Here is a 15,594-nt window from a genome sequence, read left to right on the forward strand (position 1 = left end):
ATGGAACAATAAGTTTCTCTGACCTATTCGTTATGTTTGTTGTTTTCTTCATAATCCATTCATGTTCTGTTTCACAGTTTAATGGCAAAGAAAAAGAATAGTTTCAGGACTTATTTCATAGAATACCCTGAACTCAATCTAAGCTATTATGTATGTTTTCCTCAGTTATAGTTATAAGAGTGTAATTATTAATTGCTGCACTTCTAAACTATACCTTTCACAGTGGTTATTGTTCAGGAATTCAAATCTGCTCCTGTGCAATATATCTCTTTCTCACACCCAGCCTAGTGGAAAATTCTTAATTGCTTTCCACTGGTTAATTATGTTTCATCATCACAATTTTAAGTTTGTTTCATGAAGTATTTAAAAGGCCCTGCAGTTTCAGCAACCCAACTCAATATTTCAAACAACCTGTAGCCACAGACTCCATTGCCCAATGGACTAAACTATCTGAAGATTTCCACCTTAGGTACAGAAAGACATCACTCAACCAAAAACCTTAAACAAAACTGAACCCATAACTAGCCTAAAATTTTCACAGAACAGAGATAAATCTTAAAGAGAGAGCTCTCTCTGATTACAGTTTGGCTAGAAACAGTAATCCAAAGCTTGGTTAGTGGTTACCCCGGCCGTATTCCCTTGGGAGTCAAAGGGAACAACCTGGGTGTTAACATAATTAGCGACTCCGTTGGGGATTGAGCATATTTTTCAACTGCTGTCTGTCTTTAGACAGTGGTTCTAAAACAGCTTGAGAAGTCCCTTGAAATAGTTCTAAAAATATCCTAAAAGATACCAAAAAGAAGTTCAGAAGATGGATCCTAAAAGGAAAACTAGGCACACCAGGTCAAATCCTGACCAAAATCCTCCTCCTGTTTTTGAGAATCCAAATTTGATCCATAAAACTCATAACAGCCAAAAGGAACCAGAGCAATCTCCTAAATCTAGCCCTGAGGCAGTTCAGCACACATTTATTCCCACCCCTTCTAAACCAACTTTTCACCTTCATACAACTCATTCCTCCCCCTCTTCATCATCCACTTCACAAAACATATTGTCAACACCTAACACCAAAACGGTTATTGTTGTCCCTGTTGTCCCTGTTGTTCCAGTTGTCCCACTTATCCCACCAAATATGGCTAATCGTTATGCACCCCTCCAGCTGCCCAACAACCCTGGGGCCATGCCTCAGGATTACCAAGGCAAAATCACTTATTTTGATGGAACCAGTACATACACTGCCCTACAGCATACTAAGAAAATGCAAGATTACTTCGAAATCTATGAGATAGATGATGATGATGTAAGAATGAAAATTTTCGTACAAAGTCTGACAGGTGAAGTAAGAACTTGGTTCAGGGCACTGGCTGCAAACTCTATAGCTAATTCGGGTGCTCTTTACCAGTCCTTTCTAAACAGATGGGAAAAGAAAAAATACCCTCTACACATTTTATCTGAATATGACACTATAAAGAGAGGTCCACAAGAAACTGTCTCAGACTATTGCACTAGATTCAATTCTATCTATAGTGCCATTCCTCAAAACCTTAGGCCTCCACTTGATTTAGCATTAATTAAGTTCCCGGATGGGTTTGATGCTGACATGGCATATTAATTAAGAGAAAGAGCCCCTGCAACTTTGGCAGACATGCAAGACATAGCAATAAGTGTAGAGGAAAATTTAATTGCCAAGAGAAATAGGGCAAGAACTGAAAGAAGAACGACTTTTAAGGAAGAACCTTTAGCATTTGAGCAGAAGTTAGATGCAATCATCAAAGGTATGGATAGACTAGGGGATAGAGTGGAAACCATAGAAAGAAATTCATCATGGGAAGGGAAAACAAGCAATATGAGAAACCAAAACTTTAGAAAGAATCAAAATCCCAATGTTGGAAGAAACGATCCTGACCAACATGTCAGACCCCCTTTCCAAGAGAATTATGCTGAGGCTTCCACATCTTGTGGGCCCAATGAGGATCCTCACATCAACCTAATGGGTTTGCACAGTGGGAATCAAGTTTTTTTAGCACAAGAAGATCATAAGGATGATGCTATCAAGTAGTTCCAAACCAAATCAGGTGAGTCATTTGATTTCAAACAAGGCTATGATACAGCTGTTTTTGAAGTTCATAAGCAATATAAATTGAGAAGTAGAACAATAAATGTGACACAGCCTGACAAAACAAAGGACACCCCACAACCTAGGAAGGCTATTATCACAAAGCCAATTGACAAAACTGATTCAATTACAAATGAAATAACAGTTGAAGAAATAACTGAAGCATCTCCTGTGGAGCACCTGGAAGGTATGCTTTTTGATAAGTAATCTAGCGGTTTTTCAATACTATTTCTAATCTTTTCTGCATATTGAGCCTAAAAACATAAGGGTTTTGGTAAATTGTGTGAAAATGGACAAACGAAGCTCAATCACTAATAATCGATGTTTTCTATGCAGAAGGACGCGGAAATAGGGGATTATCGAGTAAAAACGAGAAGCGCAAGGAAAGTAACTGCTGCCCCGTCGACAGGGAACCGGATGCGGACAAGATCAAGTAAAATTGGAGCCGGATAATCCAGGAAAAGAGCGCAGGATACCGTGACGGAGAACGCAAGAGACCTGAACGATTAGCGAATCCCTCAGGATCTTCGATCCTGAGGGATCGCTGCTTTAAAGCTTATCTTTTGTATCTAGACATCTCCGTCATTTATGTTATATAAAGGTACCACGCCATCGAGCGTGGGGGGATGACTGTTATTATAATTAAAAACTCAGAACGATTTTGATCACTGAGCTTTTGTAAGATCTGATTTTGTATACTTTTGTTAATGAAATCAATATAAAGGACTTGGTGTTCACTTCGTTTCTACATCTGAAGTAACTCTAAGCAGTGTACCATCGTAGCCAAGGGCCCAGCTCCGACGGTCACTCGTTGTTGTATCATACGATGATTTGTGTGGTTTGCTTATTTCTTTCATTACAGTAATCCAATATATCTTTGTTATGATAGACTATGCTTCTTAATTAATATTTGAATCTGAATAAGTTCTTTAATTCACGTCTCTGTATTACACAAACTGAATCTATTCGAATTGCATTCATTTCTACAGCAAGTTATGGGTATGAATGTTATCATTATTGGATTCATATGAAATAAGTACTTGTGATACTTGAAGATAATATCACTTTGTTCAGAAACATAGTCGCATCATACATTGCTCTCGGATCGCTACAGTAGTATAGACCGTGTACATACTTCGGGGTTGCTGTTCCATTTGGATTTGCTGTTCCATTTGGAGTTGCTGTTCCATTTGGATTTGCTGTTCCTTTTGGGTTTGCTGTTCCATTTGGGTTTGCTGTTCCATTTGGATTTGCTGTTCCTTTTGGGTTTGCTGTTCCATTTGGGTTTGCTGTTCCATTTTATATGATTGACGTTTCCTATTTATGATAGTTTGTTGTTCTATTTCATTACTGCTGTTCCATTTTAAGAATTGTTGTTCCAGTTTACTTTCGCTAATCTGCCTTTATTGCTTTCGCGTGATAGCAGGCCTAAGGCTGTCGTGAGCCCAGCAAGACGCTACCTAGCTCCCTGACCTATAAGCCCATGCTTTGGTTTTCTTTCTTTATCAGTTTCTAAAGGGAAGGGTTATTGGTTCCGTACCCTTGACTGATCATTTGCCTTGTGTGATTTCATTTCCTGAATTGGTTTAGTTACAGCTTAGTGTTTGTTTCCTTTCAAGTCATTAGAACGCTATACTACCGAGCACTACTTGGACAGAACAGCCTCGGATTGAGTTACTCCTTGAAAGAACAAAACGATCCCGGATTGACTTAATAATGTGGAATAATTGGTGGTGTGAGAGACCCTAGTTATAGCTCTACATTTTGGCGCCGTTGCCGGGGAAGGGGTAATAGCCATTTGTCCTTTATAGAGTAGTGCGCAAATCTGCTAGGAGGGAGTTGGATTTTAAAAACGGAAGGTAAGAACCTACGTACGGAGCATGTAAAAGCCCTGCTCCACCGTCTGCTCTCTTAGTAGAATTGCCGGTTAAATAGGATTTAGCAGTTTAATTGGAGTGCATGACTAAGCAGAAAAAGTTAGAAAAAGATCAAAAGCCTCCATCCAAAGCCAAGGGGCCGGTGACCCTTGGATGAACGACCTTTATAGACGAAATATACAAGAAAGCCGACTCTCAGCCATCAGTAGGATATAAGAAAGCTAATTCTAAACAGCCTACTAGTTCCCTTCAGGCCTCGGGATCACCATCCGAAGCTTTTGCTGAGGTGCACAGTCGAACAGAGGAGCAGGATTTTCAAGAAATTGAAAATTTGACTCCTGGACCATTACACGAAGGGACTCAAAGTAACCTTTGTGAAGGAGAAGGAGAAACAGGGGAAATTGAGGAACCTAGATCTCCTATTGTATTAAACCAGCCTTTGAATAGCCCGGACAAGGGAAGTGCTGTGAAAATCCTTGTTGAAGGAATTCATTCACCGCAGACAGTTGGGGCCATTATCATCCCTGATCAAGGGAGTGGTGTCAAGACAATCCCTGTTAAGACTACCCCTCCTCAACCAAGGAATACTCTCTTGGAAATTCCTGAAGATTACTGGCATATATTTGATCCCATGGCGCAGAATCAGCCAAACACCCAGACCTCCACATTGCAATATCCGATAGTAGATTCTGCAGCAAATGCGCCCATGAAAGCCATCCCTCTCCAGCATATTCCCACATTTCATGGCCTCACATCAGAAGATCCGGACGCATTCTTGTTCGAATTTGATGTATTATGTAGAGGATACGATTACACCACCGATCCCCAGAAACTGAAACTATTCCCCTCTACATTAAAAGGGGCTGCGTTGAGATGGTTTATGGGCTTAGGTGGTGGGGTTATTAACAATTGGGATCAAATGAAAGAAGTCTTTTTAAAGAAATACCAAGATTACTGTAGGTCAAGGGAACTAAAAGATGAAATCTTTCAAATGTCAGCCAGACCAAACGAAACCTTAGAAGAATATGTGGAACGTTTCCAATATAACTTGCAAAGATCCCCTTATGCATCACTACCTCTGCCTGACAACGTGTTGAAAACTGCATTAATTAGAGGTATGAGAGAGCAATGGATCGAAACGTTAAACATCATGGGGAAAGGAGACATTTATCAGGAAAATTTTGCTGATATCATTGATCTGTGTATCAGGAGCTCAAGAGGCAGCACGAGGATAAAACCAACGGAATATGATCGCTTTCCCAAAGATAACAGAACATTAACAGAGGGAGTAACACGGGTAGAACTTGGAAATTTGCTAGAAAATTTTAAAACTGATATCCTGGGAACACTAACTACACAACTTGACATTGTGCAGGCTAAACAAAAGCAAGCCGAGGCAGAGCAGAATCTAGCCATCTTTTGCCCACGATGCAGGAAGAAACACAGCCACAAAGAATGCCCGCTGGATACAGTCCAAATATGTGCTATCTGTACCAAGGACCACCTGACCGAAAGCTGCCCTTCACTGCCTGGTTTGAAGGCAGTATACAAAGAAGCAGAAGAGGAGTCAGAACCAGCATATTTTGTTAACCAGCGTCGTCAATGGCAGCCTAGGCAACCAGGTATGTTTTCAGACCCCTCCTCTTCTTTTCAACCCCCGAAGTTCAGTACTCAGCAGCAGAACATGTGGAAAAATCAGTCCCAACCCCCGTTTTCAAATTGGTCACCTCAAATGTTTCCTACTCCAAATCCTTCGATGTCCCAATTTGGTTGGCCAAACTACCCTTATCCTCCACCATATTGGCATAATAGTTCCTATCCTCCACAGTGGACCCCTTCCACTTCGCAAAGCTCATCCTGGCAGACAAGCTGGCCAAGACCGACATATCAGCCAGCAGGATCAATACCACTCCCTCAACCAACTCTGCCAGCTTTACCACAAAATCCCCAGTCTAATCTGAGACCGCAACTCCCAGCCCAACCCAATCCCAACCCTAATAATAGGCCAGTCCAATCTATTCAAATCATAGACACATCAGAGATTGAGTCTGACCTAAGGGAGTGCAACGATCTTCAGTTAAGATCGGGACGAATAGTAGAAACAGAGGGAGACAAAATGGTTCATATTGAAAATCAGTTACCTATAGAACAACCCCCACAACGGGAGGATGAAAACAAAGAGAAAAACAATAAGCAAGCAAGCACATCCTCTCCTCCTTTCCCAGAACGATTAGTCATATCTCGACCTATACAACCTCCAAACTTTGACATTCTGGGAGAATTACAAAATCTGTATATAAAGATTCCATTCCTCCAAGCTATACAAGATATTCCTATATATGCGAAAACCATAAAGGAATTATGCATCAAAAAGTCAAGGAGGAATACAAATACTAACCCTAGAGTCTAAGTAGTTGGTACTTTATCCGACCTATTATCAGGAAAGGAGACACCTATCAAATATGAAGATCCCGGGAACCCAATTGTGACCGTTCAAATCTATGGCCAAACCCTGACTAACGCTCTAGTCGACCTGGGAGCTGCAATCAACACTTTGACAACCTCCACCTGCCAAAAGCTTGGCATTACGTCAGTAGAACCTACCTCTACTCTGTTAGAATTGGAAGATCGATCTGTAGTTTGACCAGAAGGTACTCTGAATGATGTCATGGTTTCCGTAGATTCATGGGAGTATCCCACAGATTTCCTGGTAATTAATCCTAAAACCCGACTAGATGGACATCCGTTAATCCTAGGAAGACCCTGGCTTGCTACTGCCGATGCCTACATTGGCTGCCGGCAGGGAAACATGACTATAGCTAAAGGACCCGATGTCAAAAATTTAATTCTGTACCCTCCAACTCAGCCAAGCCTGCCAATGATTAAAACTAACCCTTATCCTGTATCATATATCGCTAACAATATTAGATCTCCATTAACTATACAGAAGGCGTTAGATTTCAAAGATCAAACAGAAGACGATGCCATTAACAATTTTATTAGTCAAACTGAAGCTAGAAAACATATGCAGTGTCTTATGATAGAGGCAGCATTTGACAATGAGCTAGAAGAAGATCCCTTAAAAGATCTGCATGATCAGACAATACCAGTAACTGCTGTTGCTAATACTAAAGTAGTGGAAATTGAACCTGGTAAAACTCTGAATATTAACGCCAATCTTACACCAGATCAAGAGATAAAACTTGTTAATCTGTTACAAAAATACAAAGATGCATTTTCATGGGATTACCCCGACATGAAGGGGATTGATCCTCAATTATGCACCCATCACATCTATATAGAGAAAGACGCAAGACCTGTCCGTCAGCCACAAAGGAGACTCAACCCGCACCTAAAAGAGATAGTGAAAGATGAACTTCAGAAGCTCTTAGATGTTAACTTTATTTACCCTATCTCTGACAGTAAATGGGTCTCTCCCCTTGTGGTGGTACCAAAGAAAAACGGAAAATGGAGGATCTGCGTCGATTACAGGGAGTTAAACAAGGCTACACAAAAGGATCACTTTCCCCTCCCATTTATAGATCAAGTATTGGACACGTTAGCAGGGAAGAAATTTTTCTCCTTTTTGGATGGCTTCAGTGGATATAACCAAATCCAAATTGCCCCTGAAGACCAGGATAAAACTACCTTTACGTGCCCTTGGGGAACGTTTTCCTATCGTGTATTACCCTTCGGCCTATGTAACGCCCCTGCTACATTTCAAAGGGCTATTCTCAGTATTTTTGCAGATCTAATAAACGATGGACTTGAGGTGTATATGGACGACTTCACACCGTATGGGGATGAATTTGATCCAGCTCTGGATACCCTGGAAAACGTTTTACAACGCTGCATTGCTACCAGACTCTGCCTGAGCCACGAGAAGTGCTACATGATGATGACGGAAGGAATCATCCTAGGGCACTACATTTCAGCAGCTGGTATCCAGGTAGACCCTGCTAAAATTCAGATTCTTTTGCTCATCCCTACCCCCACTACTCAAACAGAGGTACGTAGTTTCCTTGGATTTTTCGGATATTACAGACGCTTTATAGAACATTATTCACGAATTGCAGCACCTCTATATGCTCTGACAGGTAATGTCGATTTTTTGTGGACAGATAAATGCGACCAGGCTTTTAGAGAATTGAAAAAGTTGTTGTCAATAGCGCCAGTCCTTCGAGGACCAAACTGGAATCTGCCATTCCAGATCTCATCGGACACCTCGGATACAGCAATCGGTGCAGTCCTAGGACAAGAAGAGGATAAGAAGCCATACGCTATTTACTATATTAGCAAGAATTTATCCTCTGCCAAACTCAATTATACTGTTACTGAAAAGGAATTTCTGGCTGTAATTCATGCTGTTAATAAATTTAGGCATTATATTACAGGTTACCCTGTTGTGTTATATACAGATCATTCTGCTATTAAATATCTAGCAAAAAAACCTGTCACGAATGCTAGAGTAACTCGATGGTTGATCCTGTTGCAGGAGTTTGACATCACAATTAAGGATCGACCCGGCAAGGAGAACCCTGTAGCTGACTTCCTCTCAAGAATACCCAAATCAAGCGAAGCAGCAGTCGTGGAAGATCAATTCCCTGACGAACATCTGTTTGCCATTGCCGTTCGCACACCCTGGTATGCTGACGTCGCCAATTACCTTGCAGTGGGTAAGTTACCAAAACACCTAACCCCTCAGGAACGAAAACAAATTGTTCAAAAAAGCACACGATTTTCGTGGATTGGAGACCATTTATTCCATACAGGGGCAGACATGCAAATCAGAAGGTGTATTCGAGAGGATGAGATCCTAGACATCTTAAAGGCTTGTCACAGTGGACCATGCGGGGGGCACTTTGCCGACAAGAGAACAGCACATAAGATACTACAGGCAGGGTACTATTGGCCTACAATCTTTAAGGACACGAAAAAATTTGTGCAGGCCTGTGATAGCTGCCAGCGAGCAGGAAAACCTGGTCAAGCTGATGAAATGCCTCTGAGACCACAACTGGTTATTGAGCCATTTGAACGATGGGCTCTCGATTTCGTCGGACCCATTAATCCACCCTCAAACCAAAGGACATACATCTTGGTAGCAACAGACTATGTTACTAAATGGGTTGAGGCTGAATCATTAGCTAGGGCTACAAAAGATTCGGTAATACAATTTTTGTTCCATTTGTTTGTACGTTATGGACTTCCAAGAGAAGTGATTACAGATGGTGGACCACAATTTGTTGGAAACAAACTAGCCGCAACACTTAACAATTATCATATCCAACATAAGATTACTACCCCCTACCATCCGCAGGCAAATGGACAAGTAGAAAACAGTAACAAGATAATTGAGTCAATCTTAACAAAGACCATCGCATCACACAGGCGTGATTGGGCTGCTCGGCTACCTGAAGCACTGTGGGCTTATAGAACCACATGGAGAAGTACGACAGGCTATTCACCTTATCAATTGGTGTTTGGGAAACAACCAATCTTTCCTATCGAATTTGAGATCTAAACACTACGAACTGCACAAGAGGTCGGCCTAGATCTGAATGAGGCACAGACCAATCGACTACGACAAATCAACGAATTGGATGAGATTAGGCTCTCTGCATTACAAAACACAGCATTAATCCAACAGCAACGAGCTAAGTGGCACGATGCACTTATAAAGAATAAAGTCTTCCATGAAGGAGACTGGGCTCTGTTATACGATTCTTGATTCCAGGACTTCCCGAGGAAACTCCAGACTCGCTGGCTAGGACCATATGAGATCCAGAAGGTGCATGACAATGGGACCCTCACTCTGATCACGATTGACGGTTCTGGACATACGTTCAAAGTAAATGGCCACCGAGTTCGTCTCTATCGAAGACCCCTTACTCGAGAATCCTTTTGTCAACAGCTTCAGCAAGATACTGATTTGGAGATCCTAGGAGAGGAAGTGAAATCTTCCTCACCCATAACTTAAGCAATTTGTTTTTCGTAATTTGTACATAACATCCTGTACATATGTTCTTTTCATCTTTTGTTTGCAGTATTTTGATTACCTTATTTCGCACAACACTGGTTTGATTTTGCTGTTCCTTTTTAAAAGGAACAACACCCGTTTGATTTTGCTGTTCCTTTTTAAAAGGAACAGCACTTTTGGTGTTTTGCTGTTCCTTTGTAAAAAGGAACAGCACTTGTTGTTTTTGTTGTTCCTTTGCGAAAAGGAACAGCACTTTTTGCTTTGCTGTTCCTTTGCGAAAAGGAACAGCACTTTTTATTTTGCCGTTCCTTTGCGAAAAGGAACAGCACGTTTGTCTTTTCGAATTTTTGCTGTTCCTTTGCGAAAAGGAACAACACGTTTGTGTTTTGGAATTTTTGCTGTTCCTTTGCAAAAAGGAACAACACTTTGGCGTTTTGGAATTTTTTGCTGTTCCTTTGCGAAAAGGAACAACACTTTTTGTTCTGCTGTTCCTTTGCGAAAAGGAACAGCACTTTTTGGCTTTGCTGTTCCTTTGCGAAAAGGAACAGCCCGTGTGGATTGTTGCTGTTCCTTTGCGAAAAGGAACAACCCGTGTGAATTTTTGTTGTTCCTTTGCGAAAAGGAACAGCCCGTGTGGATTTTTGTTGTTCCTTTGCGAAAAGGAACAGCCCGTGTGGATTTTTGCTATTCCTTTGCGAAAAGGAACAGCCCGTGTGGATTTTTGCTGTTCCTTTGCGAAAAGGAACAGCCCGTGTTGATCCCGTGTGGATTTTTGTTGTTCCTTTGCGACAAGGAACAGCACTCTTTGTGCTTTGATGTTCCTTTGCGAAAAGGAACAGCACTCGCATATTTCTTTTTTCAAGATGCAGAATGTGGTTAATTCCGCTATTTTCCGCAAGACGAGTCATCCACATGCTCAGTGTAGAGAAGACACCATCAGAACCTTTCTGCTTCTATTTGGACGTTTTGCGATTATGCTCTCCTAAATCCTTTAGATATAGCAATGACATTATGCAATGAACATAAAAGCATGTTATACCGAAACCTACATATCATAAATCGCTATTGTTTTAAACAGTCAGCAGATATAAGAAGACAAGAGGAGCGACATTAACTTTCGTCTTTACTGTCATTATCTTGTTCCCGAACCATGGTTTGGCAATTTTTATCATGTCGATTTCCCTAAAAACTTCCTTGATCATCATTGAGGAATATGAGCAAACATTTATATCTGTCTGTTGGGATTGTAAGACTTCTTCCACCATTCCCCGCTCTTAAGGAGTGCGGAACCACCCTTATGTGTAATTGAACAAAGAAAAAAGAAGTGTGCTGCAAAAGAAGAACAAAAGAAAAAATAAAAATAAAGATATGAAATCGTCAAATGCAGGATAGGGGGTCTCATTCAGAGCCAGCCTACCATGATCATAAGGATGGAAGCGAAGTGGCATACCCATTACGGCCACCACACCAGGGATATGGTCCAAAGGTAAAATAACAAGCAAACCTTGGAACAGGAGGTCTCATCATGAGCCGGCCTGACCACGTTTCGTGCCTACCTTGTGAATGGCATTATGGTTATCTGGTCACCAAGCCAGCATAATGGCCTGCATTTTGACAAAGTACTCTTCAGTAGATATGTTATCACAAAACCAGTACTAGGGGCTGCAACCAAGCAAGGTTTCATGTAACTGTTTCAGACCATACTTTAGACTAGGAATTTGCCTTCCTAATCAGAGAGGGCTCTCTCACAGGCTTTTGATAGAGAATTAATCACAACAACAGAGGGCTAACTCTTCACACACTTATGAAAATAAAGCTGGTTGGACACACACCAAATTGGTCTTCATTGGGCTATGGAGTCTCTCACATTTAATAAACAAAATCACAGTCATCTCATGGAAGTCAAGGCTCTTTGCATCATCAGATGTTCAAACACATTTTACCTAAACCAAAGCTTGCTAAACATACAGGAAGTCAGAGCATTACAAATGAATTCTGAGTGATGTTCAAACATGCTTCACCAAAACCCACAGCTTGCCAAGCACACAGGAAGTCAGAGCATATAATATGAATTCTAAGGGATTGTGCTATAACAAGGCTGTAAAAAGAACATTAAGAAACTAAACCATCATCACATTTGAACAAAATGATTCATTGAGAATCTTGAGAAGAAACAACCTGTTTTTCTATTACTGTAACAGTCTTTCCATAGACTCAAAAAACTCTGTTTTGTATAAAAAATCCAACCCTTTTTACATTCTAATCTGATCCCTATATAGGCAAGCAAACTCCCCCACCTCGAGCTTCCTCCTCCAGCATGAGGTGAGCCTCGAAGGTGGCTATTAACTACTCCTACATGCTTTTAACTACTGCATTAATTATAAACATGCTGAACTATAATTACACACAATCCTAATTAAACTAAAATACTAATTTCATTCTCCTCGTATGCTTGATGTTTTCTTGAATGCTTTGATAGCTGTCCTCCTTCAATTAATCTGATATGGCTGAGTTACGGATGCAATGAATGCTGACTTGGGATGCTTGAAAGCGCTGATGGCTCATTTATTGACCAGAAGATGTGCTCCTATTTTAATGGTCTCTGTCTCCCAACCTTCTCCGAAAGTGTAGCAACATGTTCCCAAGTCTTTTAATAACCCCAGGTATGGAATGCTGACATGTTTCTGATTTTGCTGTAGATGGTATTGATAAACAAGTGTTTCTCTTCCTTATCTCCTGCTCACGGTATCACACTAGCTGCTCTGTGCTTTTAAAATCATCACCTACAGCAGTTTCGTAGCGCGCTACGAAACTGCTGTGTGATTTAGAAAACACAGCCTTCTTTGTTGGTTTCTGCTAACACTGTGCTTATGGCTGCATTGGTTTCCAACAGTGGCATCCAATGAAACTTGTAACACATCAAGAGGTCACTCCATCCCTCTTACTTTATCAACAACTTGAATTGCATGCTGAACTTGTGGTATTACCAAGCCTGTGAAATAGGCCATTGCCTCTGGAATGAATCTTATAAACAAGTCCATAACCTCTTTCACTTAAACACTTAGCAAAAATGAGCACAATTTCTGAGAACCTGCCTTTGATATGCCTTATACTCTGAGGGAGTTACTTATTTAAAAGCAATCAACTAAGCCAGTTATGGTATGATTGTGAAAACCACCTTGAGGACCAAGGAACACAGTTGTGTTAATCCTTTCCTCATAGTCATACTTAACCTCTTGCCCCTGCCTGTTGATTTCTTTGATACCCTTTCCATAAAATATTATTGCAGCATGATGACCACGGAGTGACTTGTGTGTAGTAGTAGTCACTACATCTGCAAACTTGAAAGGAAATGGAACTACACCAGCTGCAACAAGTCCATTTATGTTTGTCATGTCCGCCAACAATACAGCTTTTTACTTGTCATAAACCTTGCGCATCCGAGCATAATTATAATGGTGCGCATAAGCACTAGCCACAATGAGTTTAAGCCTGAATAGGACTGCGTTTCTCCAGCTGGTCATAATCCATATAACTATGAGAAAATTTATATGCTTCAGATTACCAGACATGGCTCAATATTATGTAGGTGAAGAATTTTGGCTCCAACTTATAATCTCAGAAACACATTGATACACAGCTTGACTACTTAGAGCTGGATATATCAAACACATCAACAAAGTGTTGATCCGCAACATTTGATTTCAAACCAGTCAATCACAGGTATTCATAAAAATTGATGACATGTACCAACTTTACTCTTCTTATCCGTCCCCTGTCAGATAGTATTATTGAGCGCTGAAGAATTTTGGTTCTGGCTTATGATTTCAGCACAAGATGATTCCCAACATCCAATAAAACCTTCAATGTTTCTCATATAACATCCTCTGGTATATTCACAAAAGGCTCCTTGTTTCCTTCGATCCCAAAATGAAATAGCTTAATTCCATGATTCTTGATAAACTTTATATTGTTTGCTGAATATGGCTCCCTGTGCCTACTGTAGTGCAGTACTCAATCCACCCTTCAAAATTATCATGTTTGAGAAAAGACCAACAAATTCAACATGCTCTTTTCTTTGAACAATATGACCCTGTACAGGTTTTCCCTTTAAATAATTTACCATCGTGTTCACTAACCGAGTAGCAGTCATTCAGTCATCCATTATGCTCTGCGGCCCTAGCCAGAAACAGAGATAATAATTTTCTTTTCGGTCCCCAGAACGATAAGTATACAAAATGACATAGCAATCAAGTAATTCATTTCTCTACTAGGTTTAGGTTTCTTTCCTGCTGTTTCAGTAGCCAAACTCATCTTAAGAAACTCTCAAATGCATTGTGCCTGTCATGAAAGCCTTTCCTTCGCCATTAAAATCATAGACATAAGATACTCAAAGGTTGCGTTGTCGGGTTCAAAATTATGTAACAGATAATTCTTCAGATATCAGCTGACTTCAAGGAGTATCACCCTTTGTAAAGGAACAGAAGAAAATACACGTGACTGCCGATCCCCTTAATGAATTCTGGTTCATCGAATTGTGTTTTACCTATTGCAGAAGCCACTGGATATCACACCAAATCGGATTTTTCATATAGCTGGAAAAATGTGTAATATCAAGTCAATCCGGCGATGCACCCCCGATTCTATGAATTTGACATAAGAAGCCGCAATATTTGAGACATTAGATGCCGTGCTAAGCTTTCCAATATCACATCTTCTGTTAATGCTATTTTCTTGACCCGTGGTTTTTAAGTGAGCACTAAAAATATATGACAATCCTCCTTCTCTAAGCCAACAGCTGGAGCGTGTAACTGGCACGTTACCACGTTTGTAGAAGACAACATCGCATCCACCTTGACAGAGGAAACTCGTCTATTTCGAGCTCTGCCATTTGCTTCCTTGTCTTTACGACAGCGATTTCTCCTCTCTTTCTAGGAATGGCGCCATCCTTCTTTTGTTTTTGTTTAATGCGCACTTATCTTTTAACGGCACCAGTTAATCTAATACCAGATCTTGTGCCACTAATAATGGCGGTCTTGTAGCAATCAAACTCTTACAAAACTACTTGACATTTGGCATTGATCACCGCATCTCAAAAGAGCACTTTCATGTCTTTAATATATGCATTAATAATGAAACAACGTGCTTAATAACATTCACGCCATTTTCATTTATATTAGTCATTTTAAAAAACCCCTGTATTTCTTAGATCCATCCATGTTTTCTCTGAACCATTAAATAATGGCTGCTGATTAATATGTTTGCTTGCAACTGACAAAGACATGTTTGTTTGCAGGTGCCCTTTTAAAGGGTGCGCATCCTCGGAAGCTGACTGCAAAATTCTTTTATCACCCATTTACGAGTTAAAATGTTGTTTAAATACACCTTGTTCTTCATCTCAACTGAAAAGTCAAAATTTCCCGTCGAAAGTGAAGGCAGGGTCTGAGAAGGCAAGCTCGTGTTCTTCTGCACTAGATCTACAGGACTTACAAATCGATCTAGAACACCCAAGTTTGGGAATTTTGTAGTGACCTGATTAGATTGTTTTTGGAAGGAAGTTTCCTTTATCACACCTGATGAGGAGCATCCGTCACAGACACATGCATGAGGATTGTCTCCATTTC

This window comes from Pinus tabuliformis, chromosome 3_1, assembly GCF_031772625.1.
Source record: "Pinus tabuliformis cultivar Carrire ecotype Pingquan chromosome 3_1, CPIR1, whole genome shotgun sequence".
Taxonomy (NCBI): Eukaryota; Viridiplantae; Streptophyta; class Pinopsida; order Pinales; family Pinaceae; genus Pinus; species Pinus tabuliformis.